Here is a 10,156-nt window from a genome sequence, read left to right on the forward strand (position 1 = left end):
GGGAGGAGAACATTTCAAATCAGTAGGAAAAGGATGGATTATTCAATAAGCAATCTTAAAACAATCACTTATAGATTTGGAAGAAAATGTAAGTTAGCTCTCAATCTCACACCATAATAACCTCACACAGGTGAATTAAATGCACGAGAAGAAAATATAGGATGATGCATTTAAGATTGTGGGTTGAGGAGGAATTTCTCAGTGTGATACAAATCAGAGGCCATAAGAGGAAAATTTGACAGATTCTGTTTCATAAAGTTAAAAGCTTTGTCATAACCACAACAACCAAAAAAAGAGAGAAAGAAAAATAGATGAGGGGAAAATAGCTGTAATATGGTTAACAGACAAAGGGTAAGATATATTATGGAGTTCCTATAAATTAATAGTAAAAAAAAGAAACACAATTTTAAAATGATCAAAGGATATAAATAGTCGAATCATGAAAGAAGAAACACAAATGGCCACGAAAACTGTGAAAAGAAGCTCCATTTTGGTAGTGATCAAGAAATTGTACAACTAAACACCAACGGGAAACAATATTTGCTTACGAGATGGGCAAAATTTTAAAAAGATTGATAGCACCCAATGTTGAAGACAGTATGAAAAAATAGCCTTTCTTGAGGAATTGTAAATAGGAGCAAGGTTTTTGGAGACTAACCTGATGGCATCTATCCAGATGTTAACTGTATATACCCTATGACCAGCAAGAACACTCTTTGGAACCGATCCTACAGAAATGCTAGCTTAAAAAAAAAAAAGCTTAAGTGTGTAAAAATATATGTATAACAATGTTTATTTTAGCTAAGGCACTGGAAACAGCCCAAATATTCTTTAATAGGCAGATGGATAAATGGATGATGGTGCAACCCTCCTTCAAATATTTACCCTGGTTAAGAGGAAAGTTGTGTATTAATAGCTTGGAAAGATATCCAAAACATGTTGATAAGTGAAAAAAAATTGAAGCACAGAATAGAAAAATGATCCACTTATGTAAAAAAAAAAAAAAAGTTTGTGTGTGTCTCTGTGCAGGTGTGTGAGAGTATAATCCAAACTATAAAGAGTGATTACTTCTGAAGGAAATATTTTATGACACATTTCTGATTTTTTTAATATAATGAGCTTTTGAAATTAAATGTTTTTCTTAAAAGAACGATTTGGCAAATTCTGACAAAAATGTTAATAATTTGGAACTTAGACTATATTTCTAGACTGGTTTGAGAATAATTGACTTCTTTTCAATATTGATTTCTAAACTACAAATACAGAATGTCTCTCCATTTATTTAAGTCTTCTCTGTCTCTCAGTAAGGTTTGAAATTTTCCTTATGCTGGTCTTTTTAAATTGGCTACTTGGTAATACATAATTCTAGTTGCCATCGTAAGTAGGGAAACCCTGGAGGTGAAGTGGCTAAGTGCTATGGCTGCTAACAAAAGGGTTGGATATTCGAATCCACCAGGTGCTCCATTGAAACTCTATGGGGCAGTTTTTCTTTGTCCTATAGAGTCGCTATGAGTCGGAATCAACTCGACAGCAGTGGGTTTTTTTTTTTTTAATGGTAAGTAGAATGTTTTTTGTTTTTTCCCATTATATTTTCAAAGTGGCTATGATACGATATACAAAAAGCTGTTGCTTCTCATGTATTACGTAAGGGGACTTCTTATTGAAAGATATCCTTTGGTTTTTAAACAGTGGGTAGCAGGGAAGTTACGTGTGCAGGCTCCAGAATCAGGTCACTCAGATTGGAATCCTGGCTCTACCACTCACCACTCACCTCCTACTCAACACTTCTGGAACTTAGTTTCCACATCTGCAAAATAGAAGCAATGATAAATGTACCTCCTGGGGTTCCTGTGCCCTCACGTGTCTGTCACTTTGTCATACTGTGTGGGCTTGTGTGTTCCTGGGATGCTGGAAATATGCCACTGGTATTCAAATACCAGCAGGGTCGCGCACGGGGGACAGGTTTCAACTGACTTTCCAGACTAAGACAGACTAGGAAGAAGGGCCTGGCAGTCTACTTCTGAAAAGAATTAGCCAGTGAAAACCTTATGAATAGCAGCAGAACATTATCTGCTACAGTGCCGGAAGATGAGCCCTTCACGTTGGAAGACACTCAAAATACGACTGGGGAAGAACTGCCTCCTCAAAGTAAAGTTGACATAGATGGAGTCAAGCTTTTGGGACCTTCGTATGCTGATGTGGCACACCTCAAAATGAGAGGAAACAGCTGCAAACATCCATTAATAATCAGAACGTGGAATGTACAAAGCATGAATCTAGGAAAATTTGAAACAGTCAAAAATGAAATGGAACGCATAAAGATCAATATCCTAGGCATTAGTGAGGTGAAATGGACTGGTATTGGTCATTTTGAATTGAACATTCATATGGTCTACTACCCTGGGAAAGACAACTTGAAGAGGGATGACATTGCATTCGATGTCAAAAAGAACATTTCAAGATCCATCCTGAAGTACAACACTGTCAGTGATAGGATAATATCCACAGGCCTAAAAGGGAGACCAGATAATACGACTATTATTAAAATCCGAACCAACCACTAAGGCCAAAGATGAAGAAATTTAAGATTTTTCACCAACTTCTTCAGTCTGAAATTGATCGAACATGCAAACAGGATGCACTGATAACTACTGATGGCTGGAATGTGAAAGCTGGAAACAGAAGAAGGATCAGTAGTTGGAAAATATGGCCTTGCTAATAAAATCATGCCAGAGGTCCCATGATTGAATATTGCAAGACCAATGACTTCTTCATTGCAAATGCCTTTTTTTCACCAACATAAATGTTGACTATACACAGGGACCTTGCCAGATGGAATACACAGGAATAAACTGACTATGTCTGTGCAAAGAGATGATGGAAAAGCTCAATATCATCAGTCAGAACAAGGCCAGGGCTGACTGCAGATCAGACCATCAATTATTCACATGGAAGTTCAAGTTGAAATTGAGGAAAATTAGAACAAGTCCATGAGAGCCAAAGTACAACCTTCGGTCTATTCCATCTGAATTTAGAGACCATCTCGAGAATAGATTTGGTTCAGTGAACACTAATAACCAAAGACCAGACAAGATGTAGAATGACATCAAGGACATCATACATTAAGAAAGCAAGAGGTCATTGACAAGGCAGGAGAGAAAGAAAAGACCTAAATGGATGTCGGAAGAGACTCTGAACTTGCTCTTGAACATCGAGTAGCTACAGCAAAAGGATAAAAAATGATAACGTAAAAGAGCTGAACAGAAGATTTCAAAGGGCGGCTTGCAAGGACAAAGAAAAGTATTATGAAAATATGTGCAAAGACGTGGAGATAGAAAACCAAAAGGGAAGAACATGCTCAGCATTTCTCAAGCTGAAAGAACTGACAAAAAAATTCAAGCCTCGAGTTGTAATACTGAAGGATTCTATGGGGAAAATATTAAACGTCACAGGATGCACCAAAAGATGATGAAAGGAATACACAGAGTCACTATACCAAAAAGAACTGGTCGATGTCCAACCATTTCAGGAGGTAACCTATGATCAGGAACCAACGGTACTGAAGGAAGAAGTCCAAGCTCACTGAAGACACTGGCAAAAAACAAGGCCCCAGGAATTGACGGAGTACCAATTGAGATGTTTCAACAAACAGATGCAACGCTGTAAGTGCTCGCTTGTCTATGCCAAGAAATTTGGAAGACAGCTACCTGGCAGCCGACTAGAAGAGATCCATATTTATGCCTATTCCCAAGAAAGGTGATCCAACCAAATGCACAAATTGTCAAACAATATCATTAATATCACATGCAAGAAAAATTTTGTTGAAGATCATTTTGAATGCTAAAGCAGCTGCAGCATTATATCAATAGGGAACCACCAGAAATTCAAGACGGATTTAGAAGAGGACATGGAACCAGGGATATCATTGCTGATGTCAGATGGATCCTGGCTGAAAGCAGAGAACACCAGAAGGATGTTTACATGTGTTTTATTGATTGTGCTAAGGCATTCAACTGTGTGGAACAAAACAAATTATGGATAACATTGCAGAGAATAGGTATTCCAGAACGCTTAATTGTGCTCATGAGGAATCTGTACATGGATCAGGAGGCAGTCATTCAAACAGAACAAGGGGATATTGCATGGTTTAAAGTTAGGAAAGGTGTGCATCAGGGTTGTATCCTTTCACCATACCTATTCAATCTGTATGCTAAGCAAATAACCCGAGAAGATGGACTATATGAAGAAGGACAGGGCATCATGATCGGAGGAAGACTCATTAACAACCTGCATTATGCAGATGACACAACCTTGCTTTTTGAAAGTGAAGATTACTTGAAACACTTATTGATGAAGATCAAAGACCACTAGCCTCAGTATGGATTACACCTCAATATAAAGGAAACAAAAATCCTCACAACTTGACCAACAAGGAACATCACTGTAAATGGGGAAAAGACTGAGGTTGTCAAGGATTTCATTTTATTTGCATCCACAATCAACATCCATGGAAGCAACAGTCAAAAAATCAAAAGATGCATTGCATTGGGTAAAACTGCTGCAAAAGATCTCTTTAAAGTGTCAAAAAGGCAAGACATCACTTTGAGGACTAAGGTGCACCTGACCCAAGCCATGGTGTGTTCAATTGCCTCATATGCACACAAAATCTGGACAATGAATAATGAAGCCTGAAGAAGAATTGATGCCTTTGAATTGTGGTGTTGGTGAAGAATACTGAATATACCATGAACTGCCAAAAGAATGAACAAATCTGTCTTGGATGAAGTACAACCAGAATGCTCCTTGGAAGCAAGGATGGTGAGACTGGGTCTCATATACCTTGGACATGTTATCAGGAGGAATCAGTCCCTGGAGAAGGACATCATGCTTGGTAAAGTAGAGGATCAGCAAAAAAGAGGAAGACCCTCAAAGAGATGGATTGACACAATGCCTGAAACAATGGACCCAATAGCAACGATTGTGAGGATGGTGCAGGACCTGGCAGTCTTTTGTTCTGTTGTGCACAGGGTCGCTATGAATTAGAACTGCCTCAATGGCACCTAACAACGACAGGGTTCTTGTGAGGATTAAATGAGATAATAACGTGTGAAGCACTGAGAAGATGGCTTGGCAAGAAGGAAGTACATGGCATATTTGAGATTTTTTTTTATAATATAACCTTGTGGTTTGTCATGTAGTTTATCGCGCCTGTCAATAGTAATAATTTTATATTATTTCTTGACAATATTGACATACTTTTTCTCTGTTTCTAACTAAGATTATTGATTTCTTCTCCTTTTCAATTGAATTGGCCAAAATTTTGAACAGTATTAAATAATAATTGTGTTACTGGCCTTCCTGGTTTTACTAGATAAGGCTTCAACCTTGGTGAAGGTATGATGATGATCAGCCATTTGACAAAGATATTTTTGGAGGGGGGCCCAGATGTCAGAGTAGTCAGGCGCTTCCAGCGAACCCTCTTACAACAAAGACCCCCCCAAAAATCAAGTGAAACGATTGCATTTATGACAAGCTAAAAGCCCTGACCATCAAAGGCAAAGTTAGAAAATGGACTGAGTGGCAGGGGGAGGGAGAGATGGTCCAGAAGTGGACAGGGGTTGCTGGACCTGAATCGCTAGGAACCCTCAAGCTGCAGTGGGCTGATCGTAGTGTTTGGCCGCAGTATCCTCAGGGAGAAACAGCCAGCCGCACAGCCTACTGACACCTCCAGAACCAGAGAAGAGCGGCGCTCTCGCAAAAGCTAAGTGCTTGCATATATTTTACTGCACCCCCAGCCTGCAAGCCAGCTTCAGTGGCTGCCAATTTCCCTGGGCCTGAGATAGGCCCTGTTGTATGTCCTGACCCATTCTCCTGGCCTTGGAGAAGGAATAAATTCACAGCTAAGGAAAAGATAATCTGCCAGCTCCACTAACCTGTGGAGCTCAGGACAGAAGCAGCTCCTGTCCAGGCATAAATGATCTGTGGATTTTGAACACCTTTCCCCCTCCATGGACATGTGTGGCCTATTTCAGGAGAATAGGACCTTGTTGGCAAACTGCAACTGTTTCAGCTGTGCGGTGGAGAAGTGGGCGTTTGATGTTTGACATTGCTTTCTCTATTAAACAGGGTCCTTTTTCACCTACGCACATCAGGGACCTAAGGACTGGTGGCTCCACTCAGGTCACCCAGCCAACCGCAACAGAGGTCAAAGGATAACTGGTACCTCCCAGTCCTTAAAACCAAAAGGATTGGGTGCCCAAGGTCCATCTGCAGGACCCATCCCACTATGCGCTCAAGGGAACAGGGATGCTCTTTCCTCACAGACACTCAGGGGATGGATGTCAGCCCCCTGCATTGTTCAGAACATGACCCCCTGCTGCAACAAGATACTGGTACCTACACTAATCACCCCTGCCCCTCTAAGACTGTAGGACAGAGCCTGTACTACACACTTGATGACCAACTACCTGGACACCTGAGCTGAATTCATACAGGAAAAGTGAATGGGCTCCTAGGCTTATATACCTGATAACAGCACTAGCCATCTGGCGACATGACGTTAGAGCTTCAAAGGTGGAAATAATCAAGCTAGCTCACTCACACAACCTATATGGATATATCAAAACAAAACAAAGTGAGAAGCTAGGATATAGTCAGCAAACATAAAATGAACTAATACAATACTTACAGAGGGCACAGAGACAACAGTCAATATCAAATCACATAAAGAAGCAGATGATGATCGATTCAACAAGCTCTAAAAACAAAGAATCAACTGATATTCTGGATGAACGTGCCTTCCTGGAATTACCGGATGCAGAATACAAAAGATTAATAGACAGAATGCTTCAAGACAACAGGAACGAGATCAGGAAGGAGATCAGGCAATATGCAGAAAAGCCAAGGAACACACAGATAAAGCAGTTGAAGAAATTAAAAAAGTTATTCAAGAACATAACAAAAAATTTAATAAGCTGCAAGGATCCATAGAGATTTCAGTCCAAAATTCAAAAGATTAACAACAAAATTACAGAAGTAGACAACTCGATAGAAAGTCAGAGGAGCAGAATTGAGCAAATGGAAGGCAGAACTGGTGAGACAGAAGATAAAACACTTGGCATCAATATATTTGAAGACAAATCAGATAAAAGAATTAAAAAAATGAAGAAATCCTATGAATCATGTGGGACTCTATCAAGAGAAATAACCCACGAGTGATTGGAGTACCAGAACAGGGAGGGATAACAGAAAATACAGAGAGAATTGTTGAAGATTTGTTGGCAGAAAACTTCCCTGATATCGTGAAAGATGAGATGATATCTATCCAAGATGCTCATCGAACTCCACATAATGTAGATTTCAAAAGAAAGATAAAGACATAATTTTAACAGCCAAAACCAAAACCAAAGATAAAGAGAGAATTTTAAGAGCAGTTAGGGATGAACAAAAAGTCACCTACAAAGGAAAGTCAGTAACAATGAGCTCAGACTACTCGGCAGAAACCATGGAGGGAAGAAGGCAATGGGATCACTTATATAAAAAATTGAAGGAAAAAAATTGCCAGCCAAAAATTATATATCCAGCAACACCATATCTCAAATATGAAGGTGAAATTAGGACATTTCCAGATAAACAGAAGTTTAGGGAATTCGTAAAAACCAAACCAACACTAAAAGAAATACTAAAGGGAGTTCTTTAGTTAGAAAATCAATAATATCAGGTATTGACCCAAAACTAGAACACTGGGCAGAGCAATAAGAAGTCACCCCAGACAGGGAAATCAAGATAAAAAAATACTCAAAACGGTAACAATGGGAGGCAGAGCCAAGATGGTGGAATAGACAAACGCTTCCATCGAGCCCTCTTTACAACAAAGACCCCCGAAAATAAGTGAAATGAGTATATTTGTGAAAAGCTGGGAGCCCTGAGCTTCAAAGGCAAGCTTAGACAATGATCTGATGGGCAGGGGGAGGAAGAGACCGTTCAGAAGCGGAGAGGAGTTACCAGACCTGAATCGTGGGGAGCACTCAGGCACCATTCCCGGAGCGGTGGTGGTGGTGGACTGGTACTAACATTCAGCCGCAGTTTCCTCAGGGAGAAACAGCCAGCCACACAGCCTACTCACACCTCCGGAACCTGAAAAGAACAGCGGTCTCAGCAGAAGCTAAGTACTTGTGTATATTTTACCGCGCGCCCCCCAGCCCCAAGCTGGCTTCAGCTGCTGAATTCCCTGGGCCTGAGATAGGCCCTGTTGAGCACCTAGAGCCATCCTCCTGGCCTTGGGGAAGGAAAAAATTTGCAACGGGGGGAAAAGATAATTTGCTAGCTCCACTAACCAGGGGAGCTCAGGACAGAAGCGGCTCCTGTCCAGGCATAAACCATCCATGGGCTTTCAGCACCCTTCCCTTCTGCATGGACCTGTGTGGGCCTATTTTGGGGGAATAGGCCGTTGTTGGCAGAATCCAACCATTTCAGCTGTGTGGTGGAGAGGTGAGTGTTTGATGTTCGACATTGCTTTGCCTATTAAACAAGGTCCTCACCTACCCACATCAGGGACCTAAGGACTGGTAGCTCCACTCAGGTCACCAAGCCACCCACGACAGGGGTCTAAAGATTACTGGTACCTCCCAGTCCTTACAAACAAAAACATTGGATGCCCATGGTCCATCTGCAGAACCCACCCACCTGCACGCTCTAGGGACCAGGGACACACTTTCCTCAGAGACACTCGGGGGTTGGTTCTCAGTCCTCTGCTTTGTTCAGAGTGTGACCCCCTGCTGCAATCAGATACCGGTATATACGCCAATATCCCCTGCCCCTCTAAGACTGTAGGACAGAGCCTGTACCACACACTTGATGATCAGCTACCTCGACACCTGAGCTGAATTCATACAAGAAAACTGAATGGACTCCTAGACTGATATACCAGATAACAGCTCTAGCCATCTTGGGACAGGACGTCAGAGCTCCAAAGGTGAAAATAATCAAGCTAGCTCACTCAAGCAACTCATAGGGGTATACCAAAACAAAACAAAGCAAGAAGCTATGACACAGTAAGCAAGCATTAATTAATATGATAACTTATAGATGGCTCGGAGAAAACAGTCAATATCAAGTCACATAAAGAAACAGACCATGATCACCTCATAAAGCTCTCAAAACAAAGATCCAGGGATCTTCTAGATGAAAGTGCATTCCTGGAATTACCAGAGCCAGAATACAAAAGTTTAATATACAGAACCCTTGAAGACATCAAGAAGGAAATGAGGCAACCCCCAGAACAAGCCAGGGAACACACAGATAAAGCAGCTAAAGAAACTAGAAAGATTATTCAGGACCATAACGAAAAGTTTAATAAGCTGGAAAAATCCATAGGCAGACAGCAATCAGAAATTCAGAAGATTAACAATAAAATTACATAAGTAGACAACTCAATAGAAAGTCAGAGGAGCAGAATTGAGCAAGTAGAAGCTAGAATTTTTGAACTTGAAGATAAATCACTTGGCCCTAATATATTTGAAGAAAAATCAGATAAAAGAATTTTAAAAAATGAAGAAACCTTGAGAATCATGTGGGACTCTATCAAGAGAAATAACCCACGAGCGATTGGAGTACCAGAACAGGGAGGAATAACAGAAAATACAGAGAGAATTGTTGAAGATTTGTTGGCAGAAAACTTCCCTGATATCGTGAAAGATGAGAAGATATCTATCCAAGATGCTCATCGAAGTCCACATAAGGTAGATCTTAAAAGAAAGTCACCAAGACATATTACAATCAAAGTTGCCAAAACCAAAGATAAAGAATTATAAGAGCAGCGATGGATAAACAAAAAGCCACCTACAAAGGAAAGCCAATAAGAATAAGCTCGGGCTACTTGGCAAAAACCATGCAGGCAAGAAGACAATGGGATGACATATTTAAAAAATTGAAGGAAAAGAATTCCCAGCCAAGAATCATATACCCAGCAAAACTGTCTCTTTAATATGAAGGTGAAATTGTGACATTTCTAGATAAACACAAGTTTAGGGATTTTTAGAAAACCAAACCAAAACTACAAGAAATACTGAAGGGAGTTCTTTGGTTAGAAAATCAGTAATATCAGGTATCAACTCAAGACTAGAACACTGGGCAGAGCAATCAGAAGTCAACCCAG

Source organism: Elephas maximus, chromosome 27, assembly GCF_024166365.1.
Source record: "Elephas maximus indicus isolate mEleMax1 chromosome 27, mEleMax1 primary haplotype, whole genome shotgun sequence".
Taxonomy (NCBI): Eukaryota; Metazoa; Chordata; class Mammalia; order Proboscidea; family Elephantidae; genus Elephas; species Elephas maximus.